The sequence below is a fragment of the Trichomycterus rosablanca genome, chromosome 11 (assembly GCF_030014385.1).
Source record: "Trichomycterus rosablanca isolate fTriRos1 chromosome 11, fTriRos1.hap1, whole genome shotgun sequence".
NCBI lineage: Eukaryota > Metazoa > Chordata > Actinopteri > Siluriformes > Trichomycteridae > Trichomycterus > Trichomycterus rosablanca.
Window position 1 is genome coordinate 32,389,595 of NC_085998.1, and position 18,838 is coordinate 32,408,432.

Below are 18,838 nucleotides of genomic sequence, written 5' to 3' on the forward strand. Positions count from 1 at the left end.
AAGAAATCTCTGCATTAAAAGAATATTATGGACTTTAGATTAAGAAATCCTTGAATTCTTTCCAGTTGTAAGTTGACAATCCACATTCTTCAGCTAGATCGCCATGAATCATATAGAGCTGTGAAATATTTTCTACAAGCTATAAGAAAGTGAGATTAAGAGCTATACGTCAGCAGACATTTTAAATGTGTAATGTTTTATACTATATCACTGTATCACAGCTTCCAGAATTGAGTAATTGTGCATGTCAGGTACATTGATGTCTTGTTCTTGTCTGTCTTGTGATTTACTTTCACCTTTATGAAAATTCATCTAGGAGTCAACTTTTGCCTGAGAAGAGTGTTTACAAGTGTTTACAAAGCCTTAGGGTGATGTACCTGAAGAGTCTTGTTGGATATGAAAATGAGACACGTGATTTATTTAATCTGCTGTAAAGCCAAGGAAAATATTGCATGCTAGGATAAACCTATGTCTGATCCAGGTCAAAGCAGGTAGTAGAATATAAGAGAAGATCTAGGTGTGTTTTTGTTTAAAGTAATTTGTTTTTTGTTTGCATTTCTAGCTTTGTACATTGCACACTTTTTATACTTCATGCTAATTTGCTTGTGTGACTGTCAGTACCACATCAGTGAAATCTCACCTAAACTGAGAGAAATTACTGTCAAAACCTATAGGTTCAGCCCGTAGACTAACGATTAGTCCGGAATGAAACATCTGTATATTTGTCACAAAACACCAACAAAAAAAGTCAATCAAATGACTAAATACGTCAGAAACTCTTGAAATTAGAAGCTAATTGTTGTGGTATGTCCTCTGTAAATGAGCAGTCAGTGCTTGGTCTTTTTCATAGATTAATCAATAGATTGATCTTGGTCAGTAATTGCACTAACATCATTGCAGCCTTCTTATACTGTTTGGTGTAAACTGGCTTGTTCAGGTAGGCATAGTCATATACAGTACCTTCTATTCCTTCTTGTTAGAATACATGACACAATGGACTCCAGAAAGTACCAGATGATTAAAAAATGTTTAATCTGCCTTGTTTTATTATTAAATAGTGTGGCTTGAAGAAGAATAATAGTTTAAAATTTTTTGTGTAAAATAAATATGCTTAAAATTATTATTATGTCAAGGCTGCGAACTATGAAGAAAAATCTAATATCAAAGCAAGTATATTTTTAAAAAAAACTGTTGATGCCGCTCAGGTGGCGCAGCGATAAAAACACACACTAGAGGGATCTAACCCAGGACCTTCTTGCTGTGAGGCAACAGTGCTACCCATCGAGCCACTGTGTCGCCCACAACAGTAACAGTTTTTAATAAATCTGATCACAATGTACATCACTAAAGCATTTGCACTGTAATAAGATAGATACAATTTGAAATTGAAATGATTCAGTAGTCATTTATGACCAACAGTCCAAAAGATAATATGGGGCATATTATCTTTTGGACTGTTGGTCATAAATGACTATTGACTCACAAGGTGAGTTAGAGGAATTACATCCCTGATTACCAATTAATCCAAACAAAAGTAGATAACAGTGAGACTTCATGAGGAGTTCATGTTAACAGAATATGGCAGATAGTGTTTACAGCTATCTTACAATAATGCATGACAAACATTTCTGAAAATACATTTTAATACCATTGACTTGGGATAGAAAATACAAACCCATCTATTTTTAACACCTGTTTACTTTTGTATTCTGTCCTCAAAAAATCTGGTTCTTTGTTTGATTCTGTCCACTTTAAACAGAGCACAGTGTTTGGATTTTAATAGCAATTAAATCGTGAGTGACTAGGGAGATTACGTTCATTAAAACAGCACAGCTGTGCATGTAACAGATTTTACAACTAATTTATGCTAATGTTGGCAGCATGCTAAAAAGAGCGGAGTGAAGTGCAGAACGTCATTGCACTAATTTTCTAATTGTGTGAGCAAAACAAAGCCATTGACTTGCTAATCTGTGACAGAAGCAAACACTGTCTAACATTGATTTTATTTTTAATTCTGTAGGAGGAAGAGAACTACTTTTCACAATCACAGTCTGGTACTTAGGTTGATTAGTCTGACTCACCATTGTCATTCTGTACAGAAGCGGGCTGTCCCCAAAATGTAGGTTCTCCCTACAAGTTTTATATTATTGTGTGCTATAAAAGTTCCATCATTTAATCACATAAGCATTGTGACTGTATTCATCGCTCCAGAGAACAGGTAGTCACTGCTCTAGAGTCAAATTGTGATGTGCTTTACACCACTGAAGTCATTGTATTTTATGATATAAGGCTTGTGTGCGGCTCTTCGACCATGCAAATCTACTCCATTAAGCTCTTACTGAGCAGTTCTTGTGCTGGCTTTGCTTCCAGTAGTTAGTTAGTTGCAACCAAGGCTTATAGTATAAGCTCTGCATATTTCAGGATTTGACTGATGCTGATGCTTCTTTTTGAAGCACGTTACACATGTTTTCTAAATATTATATATTTTTCTGAATGTTATAATGGTTCAACTGGGCTTTTTGCCCAGTTCTTATTATTCTTACTTTTACCTCTGCCTCTGTCAGTAGTTGATTTAGTGGATCATGTTTGGTCCAACAAAAGCAAATCCTTCTCAAAGCAAACTGCTTTTTGAATGGTAAGTAAACAATTAAGCATTTGATTGTTTTCATATAAAGTCAGTGGTTTACAAGCCAGAACTTATTTTCCACATGAAAGATTTTGTTCTTGTTTTTAGTGCCCACTGAAGTGTTTTTGTTTGATGATCAGTAAGTAGAGAGAGAGTTTATTAAAGATGTTTTCGCCACAGTGGCACCAGGTGAAGCTCTTTATTGAAAGACTGATCCCAGTTGTGGGTTAACCAAGGTAAACTAATACTGTTTAGGAGTCATAAGAAGAAAAAAAGACATAGTACCTAAAATAATAAGTGACAAAAATGACTAAAACAAAACCATAAATAAATCAGCTGGAAATAGAAGTTAAGCACACGCCTTTGTCAGAATAGAGAAAACCAGACTTAACATGCCAGCCCAGGCATAAAACTGGTTGCAGCTGCCACTTCAATACCTGATGCCATGATGTCATTAACCCAATAGAGGCAACTCGTGTCCTGGGAGGGTCAAAATGTGGCGGCCAACTTCTAAATGCAAAAAACCACTGGTAGACTTCCCAAGAATAACACATTTTTAAAAAAGAGACATGCCCAGTAACTCGAGCTCTTGTAAAAAGCAGTTCATAAGGCATTGGACCAGTGGTAAGTATTTAAATAATTCTCCTGTCTGCAACAAATTAACACTTACTGAAGCACAGAAACTGTTGAAGTGAGACAGTACAGGAAGTGGCACTGTCACTGATTGGCCTGTAATGACTTTGCAAGTGGGCATGATACTGTAATCTATACATTACCAGCAGGTCCTTTAAATTCTTGTTGTAAGGTGAAAGATTCTACACTGCAGCCTGGTGCGATATTTTCCATGGGTAAACAATGCCCACATGCCCGACTGTCCACATCTTGGAGAAAACATTTTGTCAGGCCAGTCAGTTTTCGTCCATTGCTCTGATGTCCAGTTATGATGCCTGTGTGCCCACTGTAGGTAATTTTGATGGTGGATCAGAGTTAGCTTGGGCACTTGGTTTTGATTCAACCCCTTACACAGAAGGGTTCTGATTGATTGTGTTGTGATACATTCACCTCATCCCCAGTAATAAAATTATCTGCAATTTTAACCCCAGTAGTCCTTCTGTTGGTCCTTAGAAAGCTTTCTAAAGCTTTATTAATACTATACATGCATCACACTGCCTCAGTAATGAGAAAGTCATAGAAAGGTGCCTGCAACCTAAAGCTGTTGTTTTGAGATTTGCTTCTGTTATCGTCCTCAGTGAGACTTGAGTGGTTTCCTAGAATCCTGGAAACACTTTTTAAATTTGTCATAATCTTGCTTCCTCCATCTCTGCCAGAGTGACTCACGCTGACTCACAAAAAGACAGTTTGTGCGAGATTCACTTTTGTACTGCGCTCATTTAAATTATTCGCTTCAGCTACGCTTTTGTATGATGGGACTGATGGCTTTCCCCGGGCAGTCGTCATTTCTGCAAAGGAATTCATATAATAAATATGTGTGTGTATTTATATATATACTGTACATATCACATTTATTTACTAATTTTATTAATTCCTTTCTTCCTTTAATCAAACAGAGTGCATCAAGTTATTTATCTAAGTGCAGTGTGTAATTTGGGACTAAGCCAAAATTATGGATGCTGTTATTTCATGCATTTGCCTCACTGCCTGTTGTTGGATGATAAGAGTACTCTGAGGCATTTCTAATTCTAGTATTTCAAACAAAGGTGGTGATTTTTTTTAATGAACTTTAGTAGAATTTATAGGACTATTTCAGTAGGTTATGACATCATATTTACTCATATCGTATGTTCAAGATGAATAAGAAAATGTCTCATAAGTGAATGGCATATTAATAATCCAACAACTTAAAAAGCCATTGGTTTAATAGAGGGAAGTAAAAAACTGAATGACATCCATTGACATTTAGTAATTAAGCAGGAGCTGAAGGTCAGAAAGGTGGCTTTTCAAACGATAGCATTTATCTTAAAAGCCTGGCATTACATTCCAATTATAACATCAATCTGACCTAGTAGCCTCACAATACATATGAGTCATCTAAAAGTAATTGCTAATACCATGCTTATTATTATTAAAACTCCTTATATAGTGATTCGACCAGATTTAACCTTAGGTTTGTCTACATGGTGTCTGTTGTGTTTTCTCTGGGTAGTCCTGCTTAATCCAATCCCTCAAAACACTCCAAAAGTTTGACTGGTACCTCCAAATTGTCCTCAGGCAGAAGTAAATATGAATAATTGTGTCTAATGATGCCTTTCAATAAGCTAGAGCCTAGTTAGGATGTGTTTCTGGCTTGTGTCCACCCCTTACCACAGTTCGGATTGGTTTTACTGCATCCTAAATCTAACAACCCTAACCTTGATTAAATTCCAAAGTAATAGTTCACTTGCTAATTTCAGGAAGGACTTTCCAACAACTATCTCAACCAGCAACTATTGTCGCAAAAGGTTTCTGTTATCTGTTAACACTGTGCCTTGCAAATAATGGGTAAATAAATTTATATACTTTTATGCTCTGACCAAACTAATTGTTCTGGTTCATAAAAAAATACTAATTTAAAAAACTCATTCAAACCTAAATGCATTCCGATATGTATTTTTGATATGAGTCCCTGTTGACAAACACCCAAGTCATGACAAGAACAAAAGCAATCCCAGCTCACAGCAGGACAAACGCACCTTGGGTCCAGATGAAAGTTTACATCAAAATGCTGCCATAAAAGCCTTTCAAGAACCCCTACTGCTCCACTCAAGATGACCTCAAAGATGGCAAAGAAAAATACTGCAGCGACTGTTAATATTTTCTGCTGTCTAAGAATCTAATGATGAAAGGATAGATGGTGTATTGAGCATCAGGTGAAGGAAAGACAGAGGCGCTGGTTTAAAAAAAAGCTTCTAAAACAGTCAGGCGTCCATCATAAGGCTGCTAGATAAGGTTAATAGTGTGCCAGTAGCTAAGAGCAGGATCGGGTCGTGGATCACCTCGAAAGGTCAATCGTATTCGAGGGCACTTTTGATATTTTATTCTGATTGCTCGCTGTTTGATGGAAGTGTGGGCTTCCTGAGCCAAAAACCATAAAGGGTACATTATCTAGTCAACCACATACATAATAAATACAGGGGTGTCCATTTCGATGTAGCAGTCTCACTTGTTTTACTGAATTTTATTCATCATTGGAAGTCAATAATCTTTCAGTGTATTTAGATAGATCGTGGCTGTGTCTAAAAGATCTAAGATGCTTTGGTCACCATGATATTGGCAATGCTCTTTACATCTAATGTTTGATAAGATAGATGAATTATCCAGTGATTCATCCAGACTTAAATAAATGCAGAGTCTGGGTAAATGGCAGGTGAAATGTCTGGGATTTTAATGTCTAGGATGCAAGATTAAAGTTAAAAAATAACTGGTAAGTAGTAGTATGTAACTGTCACACATACTTCCAGTGCATTCATGCACCAAATGCCGGTGAGTAAACCCTTGCCAGCATCTAATCGGCCAATCATTAACAAAAAAGACACATCAGTTAAAGCATGAGTAAATAGCTCTGACCCAACAACTGGTAAGGAATTTTTAAAGAATGTACCAAAAACGTTCCAAGCATAGAAAGTAGTTAATTTGAAGCCAGTTACATATCAGTCATTCATTAGCCATCCCATGGTCATGTGCTAGAAATAAGTGGCTGTAACGAAATCCCTGTCCATTCAATTACATTACATTACATTTTATGTATTTATAAGCATAAACACATGTTTAAAACAAAAAAAATGGTGGGAAGAAAGAGCAGAAAAATATTCAGTCACTATAATAAAACGTGTTCTGCTTTGCACTTGGACATTTGACCAAATTACAACAATTAACAAAAAGCATTTGGAAGTTGTATAGCTTTGATCTATTACAGGTCACCTCATACCCACCCATTCTCTTAGTCACTCTCATATATAGCCACATTAGAGCAGCAGCTTCCCTTCCTGTGTTCCTTCCTAAACTACTACATGATGACATGCGAAAAACCATACCAAACCTTTAACAGACAGTGACCAAGAAAGAGGTTAAAAACAAGCACCCTAATGCTGTGCAACATCCATTCTACCTGCTCTGCCACTGTTCTGCCACTTTTGATTGAGATAACCACAATTTAGGGATGGAGTCGGGCACAAGATGCGCAATAGGTTTGCATTTGAATCATCATCTTAAAACAATTTACTTTCCATATTTTACACTAGTGAATTCAACTACAACAGTTGAAAAAAAAAAAAACATTTATTCGTAAAGGCTACTTTTATAAGATCACTGTTCCACGAAATACTTATTAATCACTAATTAATCAAAAACACAAACAGCATGTGGCGCTGCATTACAGATAAAGGCTTAAAGACCGAGGTGCATTTGCAGTGCTGATAGGTCCAGCGTAGCGGTGAGTGTGCTGAATGCTGATGAGCTGATGTTTGGAGAGATGCATTCATGCAGACCGAGGCTCCTGGGACTTCCCTCTCTACGCTTCACACTCAGAGGTTTTGCCAGGTCCAGCAGAAAACATCTAGTCCATCCTAATTATGGAAAAGCATGAGCATCGCTGCCTCCCTAAAGGCGTTAAGTGATGAATAAACTCAGTAAAGCTAGCTTTACACAGCGCAATCTTAGTAGTTTTATAAGATTATATAAGATATTTGCCACACATTTTGAGATTATTAACTGATATCTGATTTCGACATACTGAGCAACATCGTGTTCTCAGTGTCAGATTATATAATCAGATTCTTTAACCACAGACTTGCAAATACACCATCATGTTATCTCATCAATCACAGAGACGCATTGACATAATGATAGCATTGTTATGCTTGAATAAAACACAGTTTAAATAATGAAGGACAGTTTGGAGCTCTTTCATACTGGTAAAAGAAGAGAACACGAGAGGTCCATTCTAAAAAGAGAACATATACAGTAGTATGATGGAAATGTAGCAATCTAAAAACGTCTGTACCAGCTGCTGTGCTATTGAAATAATTGTCAGACTAACCTGTGTATATTGGTCTAGACTATTGTAAGTAATTAATCCTGTATTTAAAAGATTGTTTATTTGGTTACATCTTCAATCTATATAATGAAGTCACAATATTCCATACATTATGGAGGTTTGGCTCCTCTACTGTCTCCCTTTTGGTAAATATTTGGAAGAACCTTATGGCATTTTTCACACTACTAAAATTTCTGACACTGCCAGACACTGTTTTCATTGGCTGTGTTTGGTTGCAGCAGCCTCAGATCATTTGCTGTATTTAAGTATGTCACATTATACATTCTAAGACCACTGATGCTTACAACCAATGAAAATATTTTGCAATTAACGATTTTGGATGCAACAACAAAATCAGGCAATCATTGCACAGTGTTATGCTGATATCGAGCACAAAGCTTACAATGTCAGCAGGGCTTGAAATAAACTGTGTTGCTTACCAAGAACGATTAAGTAAATCAGCAGTGGAAAATCTTGTTGGTGTTTAAACTATAGTGTAGTACACCATAGAATTAGTTGTTAAGCAGTAGAATTTGCATTTGCTTATGAAAATTGAGCTTATGTGACTAGTGCTTTAGGATACGACTTTTATAAGAGCCTGATCATATTTGATTTCAATTAAATTAATGATAACAGTAAGTTACTGTGCCTGTTTTTTAAAAATGAAACCATGCTAGTAGGGTACTGCAGTAATCATAATTCATATACATACAGTGTATCACAAAAGTGAGTACACCCCTCACATTTCTGCAGATATTTAAGTATATCTTTTCATGGGACAACACTGACAAAATGACACTTTGACACAATGAAAAGTAGTCTGTGTGCAGCTTATATAACAGTGTAAATTTATTCTTCCCTCAAAATAACTCAATATACAGCCATTAATGTCTAAACCACCGGCAACAAAAGTGAGTACACCCCTATGAGACTACACCCCTAAATGTCCAAATTGAGCACTGCTTGTCATTTTCCCTCCAAAATGTCATGTGACTCGTTAGTGTTACTAGGTCTCAGGTGTGCATAGGGAGCAGGTGTGTTCAATTTAGTAGTACAGCTCTCACACACTCTCATACTGGTCACTGAAAGGTCCAACATGGCACCTCATGGCAAAGAACTCTCTGAGGATCTTAAAAGACGAATTGTTGCGCTACATGAAGATGGCCAAGGCTACAAGAAGATTGCCAACACCCTAAAACTGAGCTGCAGCACAATGGCCAAGATCATCCAGCGTTTTTAAAGAGCAGGGTCCACTCGGAACAGACCTCGCGTTGGTCGTCCAAAGAAGCCGAGTGCACGTGCTCAGCGTCACATCCAACTGCTGTCTTTGAAAGATAGGCGCAGGAGTGCTGTCAGCATTGCTGCAGAGATTGAAAAGGTGGGGGGTCAGCCTGTCAGTGCTCAGACCATACGCCGCACACTACATCAAATTGGTCTGCATGGCTGTCACCCCAGAAGGAAGCCTCTTCTGAAGTCTCTACACAAGAAAGCCCGCAAACAGTTTGCTGAAGACATGTCAACAAAGGACATGGATTACTGGAACCATGTCCTATGGTCTGATGAGACCAAGATTAATTTGTTTGGTTCAGATGGTCTCAAGCATGTGTGGCGGCAATCAGGTGAAGAGTACAAAGATAAGTGTGTCATGCCTACAGTCAAGCATGGTGGTGGGAATGCCATGGTCTGGGGCTGCATGAGTGCAGCAGGTGTTGGGGAGTTACATTTCATTGAGGGACACATGAACTCCAATATGTACTGTGAAATACTGAAGCAGAGCATGATCCCCTCCCTCCGGAAACTGGGTCGCAGGGCAGTGTTCCAGCATGATAATGACCCCAAACACACCTCTAAGACGACCACTGCTTTATTGAAGAGGCTGAGGGTAAAGGTGATGGACTGGCCAAGCATGTCTCCAGACCTAATCCCAATAGAACATCTTTGGGGCATCCTCAAGCGGAAGGTGGAGGAGCGCAAAGTCTCGAATATCCGCCAGCTCCATGATGTCGTCATGGAGGAGTGGAAAAGCATTCCAGTGGCAACTTGTGAAGCTCTGGTAAACTCCATGCCCAGGAGAGTTAAGGGAGTTCTGGGAAATAATGGTGGCCACACAAAATATTGACACTTCAGGAACTTTCACTAAAGGGTGTACTCACTTTTGTTGCCGGTGGTTTAGACATTAATGGCTGTATATTGAGTTATTTTGAGGGAAGAATAAATTTACACTGTTATATAAGCTGCACACAGACTACTTTTCATTGTGTCAAAGTGTCATTTTGTCAGTGTTGTCCCATGAAAAGATATACTTAAATATCTGCAGAAATGTGAGGGGTGTACTCACTTTTGTGATACACTGTATACATAAGAACATTGTTAGCAAGGTGGCACAGTGGCTAGCACTGTTGTCTCACAGCAAGAAGGGTCTGGGTTTGGTTCCGCGGCTGGGTGGCCAGCGCCCATTCTGTGTGGAGTTTGTGACGGTGCTCCAGTTTTCTCTCACAAGTCCAAAAACATGTAGTCAGGCCAACTGAAGCTAATAAAAACTGTCCTACCCAATTGTCATTATTAATGAGTTCAAATGTTTTCCACTTCATAATACTGTACTGTATATCAATTCCTCCTTATGAAGAAAAAAGTCCTGACACATTCACAACATTTTGTTTACATGTCTAGGTAAGTATGAGTAAATCTGGATGCCCTCAAAGTGATAAGTAAACAAAATTTTGCTTATGCCAACATACATAATTTTATGGACAATACCATAAGGCTTCCCACCACAGTGGCTAGTTAAATGAAAAGACTATCTCAGATATTAATAAGATTTTAATCCTGAATGACAGACAGGGTATTGGGTATAGACAATATAGGTATTTGCTTTCGAATTAGTCTTATTCTCACCCCTCAGTAAAGTAAATAAAGTGCATAAGGCAACATAAAGGGTGTAATATTAGATGACATTAAGATTGCCTTAAAACACGTTACAAGTGCAGAGTAATAACATACTGTTTGTAGGATTGTCTATTTTAAAGCCTAAACCTTTCAGTGTGTTAAATTAAACTTAATTACACTATAGTACTATTATATATAAAGCATTTATCTAAAGTCCAAAATTGTAGAGCTGGAGCTAGATTAGTACATTACATGATTGTAGTTGAGTTTGTATAATGAGATAAATGAGCCCTGAAATCAGTTCTGCATGTTTATAACACCATTACTATCAATATATGAATTTAAATATATTATATACATTTACATACATAATGTACATGTAAAATTTTCCTGGAGGCATCAAGCTATACATTGAATTAAATCCACAGATGCTCCTCAAGGTTCAGCCTCATTGCTTGGATTTTACTCTAACACTGCTACCTTGTGGTTGATTTCAGCCTGCACAGCTTTTGTTTTAAGTGGTTTCCTAACGTTGGTTGTTGTAACAACTAGCTTAGCAAATCATTATCATCTTATTTTTAATGTTTTAAGTTTTCACATATTTAAAAATACCTTTCTAAAAGGACAATAGTTAAAAATGAAAGTAAAGATATGGCAGTCCGGTAATTACTTACAGTGCTAAATAATATGTCAGCACCTATTTGTCCTTGTGTCATGCTTCTGAGTAAAACTCATGTCTACTTTAGTGGAGTTTTTAGTCCTTTTGATTTAAAGATACGGTTCAGTTACTTTAAGCTTATGGTTTCCTTTGTCTGGCAGTATTTACCTGATAAGTGTTTCAATTCTCCAACTAATAGTGCTTTAATACACAGTGTAACCCAGAGATGTGATGATAAACATGCCTCTGCCTTTTTTGAGGCATCACATTTACAATTTGTTTGTATTTACAAAATACAATTAGTTTGGTCAGTGGAAATATATTTTCTTTTTAATCTTTTCTTTGTATTTTGTCAGTTAAACAAAAGCTCAATTGTATTAACAAATTACAGATTCTTGTTTTATTGCATTTTAGCATCTCAACTTTCCTAGGAAATGGAATGTATAGTTGTACATTTAAGACTGTGGTTAAAGCTATTTTGAGTTTGAGTTTTTAATCAAACACTATATTATTTATCTAAAAAAAATCCTTGTGCAATTATTTTCCCCATCAGTACAATTCAGTTACAATTTTGAACATTCTCACCAACAGGTGGCGCTTTTATAAGTGTATGTTTGTGAACCACGGTTTCCTGAATACACACGCTGGGTTAAGGTGAGCTTTTCTGCTACCCATATTCAAGTCCACGTGTTTAGACCAGCTTTTATGGGAGCTAAAATAGGGTGACCACACGTCCTCGTTTTGGAACCTAAAAGTGCGACCGACAGGGATTTTGTGTATGTGTTCTTTGCATTGATTTCACCTTAGTTTTTAGGTCTTTTTAGGAGTTTTACCATTTCACACCACGAAACATCACCAAAATACTAAATACAAATGAACAGAAAAGCTTTTAAAAATATATTTGATTGTAGTTTGTTGGTTGTTTACTGCAGAGTCGGTTCATGCAGTTGTTTTCATCTCATCTTTGGTAAATTAGCCGAGAACGAGACGAAAAAAACTCGATTGTCAGACGTATATCCAATTTAAATCTAACTTTACCACAGTACAGTACCGTCATACAGCTTACATCATTTAGCTACCAAAGTTCCTGCTGTTTTATTTTGTAGTAACGAGTAATACATTTGGCTAGGGCAAATGTATCGGAGTAAAAATATTCATGTTATTTAGGAAATGTAGTGGAGTAAAAGTTGACGGAAATGTAAAAACAACAGATGCTCCAAAACACTTGAGTACCGAAGTATTATTACTTCGTTACACCACTGCTTGTTTTCAGTTTTTATGTAACCCACCTCTATTTAGTTACGATAAAACACACGTGTTTTTATGTAACCTACCTGTTTTGAAAACTCGCTTCTTTTCATAATCTACCTCTATTCGTAACCCACCTCTATTCGTAACCTACCTCTTTTCATAACTCGCCTCTTTTCATGATCTATCTCTATTCGTAACCTATCTCTATTCATAATCTATCTTTATTCGTAACCCACCTGTATTCACAACCCACCTCTATTTGTAACCTACCTGTTTTCATAAACCCACTTCTATTCACAACCCACCTCTAGTCATAACCCCACTGTTTTCATAAACCCACCTCTATTCAGTTCAGGTGTAACCCACCTCTTTTCAGTTGAGCTTTAACCCACCAAGGTCTTTGACAGTCACATGTGTTTAGTGTTTGTGGCGTCACAGAGGCACCATTGTGGATGTATTGTTTAATCAGCGGTACAGTAAAAGTAACAGCAAAGACACCAGCATCACTTTTATACTCTTTCGTAGAAGTGAAATGAGAGGACACAATACAGAGACAAACTCAGCATCGATGGCAAGGACCGTTATTTGGATAAATTATCATCTATTAACAGCTTAGTTGTTTGCGAGCGGGTGGAACAATGACAACATTTCCACTTGCAGTAATAAATGTTTGTATTGTTAATGCTGTTTATTTTGCACAAAGATGTTCTGTACTTAGCTGTTTGTCTGTTTTTACTTACAAGTGCAAATAAAGTACAGATATTTAAATTTTACATTACTGTACTTGATTACTGTCCATGACTAATGTGCACATATTCTTAAAAATAGGATGACCTCTTTTTCCCGGACATGTCCTCTTTTTTGGACTTAAAAATGCATCCGGCTGGGATTTCTAAATCAACAAAATGTCCAGGATTCGGCTTTTGTAGTCTACACTCACCATTCAGTGTTTTTGCACTGATTATACCTTTCTCTTTAGATCCCGCCTTCTCGCACTTCTCTTAAAAAATGTGATCTGAATCTGATCCTTACACCACTAAACCAAACAAGGATGGTTTATTATTCTATAAAATAATTGCGTTAAAATGTCACATGTAGTCTTGATAGTCTTAACTCTCTCAAAGAATAGTTAGAGCTAGATTGGTAAAACCCAAGAATCCTCCACACCCAAAGTGAACGGATTGCATGCACATTTCCCACAGAACAAGTGTGAGCATAAATCTGAATCCTTAAGTTTCTATAATCATTTGAAGCAAACAGCTTGTCTAATCATGGTGAATCAGTGCCCCCTTTTCCTCCCCTTCCCCGATTAAGGGTCTCCAGTGGCTGCTGCTTGCTGTGCTCCATGATGCCAGGCTCAGTGACACAAACCTCTTTAGAGTAGATCTTTAAAAGCAACAATGTCACCCGAGAGGGATACAGATATTACACCAGGCTCTGCTGTCTGTCAGCAGCTGATTATCGCACACAGGAGCACAAAGCTCTTATCCCTTTACCCAGTGGCTTTCACAAATAAACAACCACACAGACACAACAACATGAGAACAAATGAAGAATAATACACAAGCAAACATTGTTTTGGGTAAAATTAACCTCTTGAGATCTGTGATCCACTAGCATGATGGTGAGTCCAAAATGAATATTGTTTACATAACAGCATGATTTGAAAAGAATTAATGCAAAGAAATCAATATCATTGTGAATAAATGTACCGTTTGCAGTAGTACCTGTTAAGTAGTACCTGCTTTTCTCTGGACAGTGACAGCTTAGTGCTTTAGTTAATCGGAGGATCATTGGTTCAAGCCCCACTACTGCCAGGTTGGCCCATGAGCAACTGTATGTGGTCACTGTTGCAAGTTGCTAATGGTCCCCAGGGTTTCCATGTAGTGGCAGATCCATTGTAATCAAAACCAGGATGAAGTGAATACTTTTAAAAGAATATTGAATGAATTAATGATTTTTTAATATCTTCTATCTTAATTTTTGTAATTTCAACATTTTTTGAAATTGCTGCATTCTTTTCTAATTGAAAAGAATGAAGAATGAAATTTTAAACTAATATGTTAAAATCAGGTGGGTAGTGTAAGATTAAGTACAGCACTGCATATCTGCTTAGAGTTTACATTAATTTTACTTAATTAGGTGTAGTCTTACATTGTTGACATAGTATTTTGTGGCACATAGTTGTGTTTTGATTCTCTTTCCCTTATTTGATTATTTTTGGCCTATAGTAAAAAGCAATGTTCAATTTGTAATCTTCAGTTTATCATATGCAACCTCCACACTAACCCTGTGCATTTGAATCTCATTTGAATTATCTGGATAATCTAATCTCTGAGCAGTCCCACTCCACTCCCTCAGTGAGATTAATGAGGTGATTGTATGCCAGGCTGCAGTCTGTGAAGATGAGCCCACTCTGTCCAATTACTGCATATTCCCAAATCTCCTTACTTGCTATATCGGTCAATTTAAAGTCATTTTTTATTTATCTGTAAGGGCATTAATGGACTAGTACCCAAATAAACAGTATATGGACAAGACCAAGCCTATTATGGCACGCTTGGTTTAAAGAAACTCCAGTAGCCTGCACAGAGCCCTGACATCAGCCTAGCTAAATTGTTTTGGAATGATCTGGAACATTACTTAAGGCTTTCTTGACCAACAACAGTGCCCAGCCATATTAATGCTCTTTTGACTAAAATGAGCACAAATTCCCACTGACTTGGGAAACCATTTGGTCAGGAAACCAATTACTTTAGGCCGTATTGTGCATGTTGGACTGACTAACTGAATACGTCCCACAATGATGTCTAAGATAATGTATTTTAGCTTTTATCTTGTTCCAGTATGACTATAACCCAGTCATCTGGCTATCACAGTTTGGCCCTTATAAAAGTAAATCAGGTTATTATACCTGTCCATATCTGCTACCTTCAACATGTGTACTACACCATCAGCCAAACATTTAATGGATCTCTGACTGTTACATGCTGTTACAACACAGACAATACCATGCACATAATGTTTTAGATGATCGGTGTATATTAGGCTGAAGGATGTACAAGATTTCCTTTAATTGCAAAATTTGACACTTTGTCCACGTTCCTTTTCAATTAAAAAAGTTGAAAAAAAAACAAGAGAAAGAAAGAAAATGAATCTTTACCCGTAACATGTTTTGCCCTGCAGATTTTGCCAGTTCTTGAATTTCAACTTTTGATTTCCTTCACCCCTACGAAGTTCTCACAAAGGCAAGTCAACTTCAAAGCCATAGGGGTTAGATGCAGCCAGACAAAGTAGATCTGCCTCAAATGGTCAAAAGGTCAAACAATCACAACAATAAATGTGATAAGAAATGAACACATTCCCCATTAGTTCATGAGATGGAAAAAGGGTTATATGTCACTGTCCAGCCTCTGCAGATTACTTGTAGTGGGAGGTTCAAAATGCACATTTTATCATCAAAGGACAGGTCACATTCTCCCTCCGAATAGCACGTTAATCACAGAGACGGAGAGTGAGGTAAAGTGTTAAACAATTGAAATCACATGCTTTTATTAATACTGAGGAAGAAACACGATGTCACATAACTGAATTTTGCTGTATAAAAAATATATGTAAATGTGTTTAGATCTACAAAGTGTACATGCAACTATAAAAACTGATTTTGGTAATAATCCATTAAATATCTTGCATGTATTTAAGCCACAAGAAATTATACCAACCCATTTTTTAAAAAGTTGAGACATTATGTAAAATAAAATGCAGTAAATTCAAGAATTTGACATTTATTTATTATCTTGGTACATTAACGGTAATGTACAATATTTTTAAAATTATAAATTTCTAACACTCATCACTTTTTTTCCTTTCTTTACAAAAAATGAGAAAAATATGAAAGATTACAATACATTTTTATTTCATTAAATATCACTATGAACTTTAAATTAATTAATTTAAAAATATTTTATTATTTGTATTTGTTTGGCATTTATTTATTATTGAATGATTTTAGAAAGGAATATCCTAAATATTTATTACAGTAAGTCAGACATTTATATATATATATATATATACTGTGTATATATATATAAATTTGTTTTTCATTTAGTGAGTTATGGCTTAATAAAACATTTAAATATTTATACTAATATAAATTGTATTTATAATCATTTTATTGTCATATTCATATTTTACCAAATACCATAAATAAATAAATAACAATCTGGTGAAGATCTAGGTAGATATGCTGTTACATAAAAAATATTGGAGTTGAAGATTTTGGACTAGTTTTTAAATAACAAAGTAACCAGGTTGTTAAAAATGTATGTAAAATGTTGAAATACTGAATCAGAAGCTGAAAATTTGCTAGAGACAAACAATGAGTTCAATGAGTAATAATGAAATAACAGAAAAAAAGAATGCTCTTTATATTTGGTACAACCAATGATTTTCACATTATATGAACTCCAAATCAAACACAAAGATGCAGAAACATTTGAATTTTTAGAATTACATTTACCTAGACTCCGCTGTAAAGTCTCTCACTGTATCTCACTGTGCTCTGTGTTGTGATACATCTTGGGGCATGCTGGGCAGAGGCTGGAGGGCTGGTGTATGCTACAAAACACATGAGCTACTGCAAATGATGAGGATTGTGAGCTTAGAGTGAAGCTTTAGAACAGATTTCTCCTGCTGGGATCCCTGCTGGAGCTTGATTAGAGGGGACTGACTGATCTGTCATGATCTGATATGGAATTTACTTGGGAGAAGGGGGGGGGGGGGGGGGGGGGTGTTCACTGTAACTCACCAACATGCAGAGTACAGGTTCATTCATTCTTTTTAGTAACTGGTCAGGGTCACTGTGTTTTTGTTTATTTTTAATTAAGCGTAATGCTTGAATACAGACTCGACAGGGTCCCAATTTAGGGCAACACACACTGACAAACACACAGTGACAATTAACATCGGCCAATCCACCTAGCTGCATTTGGATTTTGGGAGGGACTCAGGGGAGCCCAAGGTATTTATATTAACACTGGGAGAACATGCCATATCCTACCCAATGAGTTACATCCACAAGGGTATCAGATCAGGTGAATGCAGATGAAAATTGTAATAATAATAATAATTTGTTATATTATAGAAAAGTTTAATACAGTCAAATAGTGTAGCAGTGCAGCATGGGTGGCACAGAAGGTAATGCGTTGGAGCACAGTACCAGGATCCAGTCCCTTTCCGAGGTGTCCGACAACCCTTTCCTAATTGTACATTAATTTCCTGGCTCCCTATATGTGAGTGACTTAATATATATGTATAATATATGTTTGTTGTCCTGCAAGGGATTAGCACCACAAGTCAGACCCACCACAACCCTGATCGGGATAAAACAATAAGGCTTCAATCATCAGCACTTAAAACTGACAGTGCCTGTATGTGACCAGCCAGAATGCAAGATGTTTAATTAGAAGATTAGGTGTGAAAATCTGATTTATGATAATGAATCATTTTTGCGGGCTCTTAATTTGATGGCTCAAGCGAGGGTATCAGAGTTAATGCTGGTGCATGTTGAGTGTGTTTGTCACTGATAATTAACTGTGTGTTTATTGGTCCTGTTTGTGGTGGCATTAGTAAACATCATTATCTCCGCAGGGAGCAGCCAGCATCTAACTATTCATGAGTACAACACACATCAACACCTCAACATCTGACCCATCTGAGTGAGGGAGTGCTATCTGCTCTCAATGTTTACTTTGTGTGTGTGTGTGTGTGTGTGTGTGTGTGTGTGTGTGTGTGTGTGTGTGAGAGAGAGAGAGAGAGATGCACACACAAATTGTATGTTATTACTACTTATGGTATTATATTATTATTACTGTTAGAACTGTCCTTAAGGGCGGCATGGTGGCTTAGTGGGTCGCACTGTCGCCTCACAGCAAGAAGGTCCTGGGTTCAAACCCCAGGTGGAGCGGTCCCGGTCCTTTCTGTGCAGAGTTTGCATGTTCTCTCACAAGTCTGTGTGGGTTTCCTCCGGGAGCTCCGGTCCGGTTAATTGGAGGTACTGAATTGCTGGCATCCCATCCAGGGTGTTACTGTGTGCCTTGCACCCATTGAAAACACAAAACCCATTGAAAACACAAATATGATTGGCAATGCCTACCTGTTACTACTAGTATTATTAATTGGGCTAACTGGGCTTCTATTTTAGCTGATTTCTTATGTTTTGAATTTATTCTACATATATATAATGCCTACCTGTTAATACTAGTAGTAACAGGTAGGCATTGCCAATCATATTTTCTTATCCGCTTATCCAATTAGGGTCACCCTAATTGGATAAGTGGATAAGAAAATGAATGAATAATTGTCACTATTATTTTTATTGTATTGT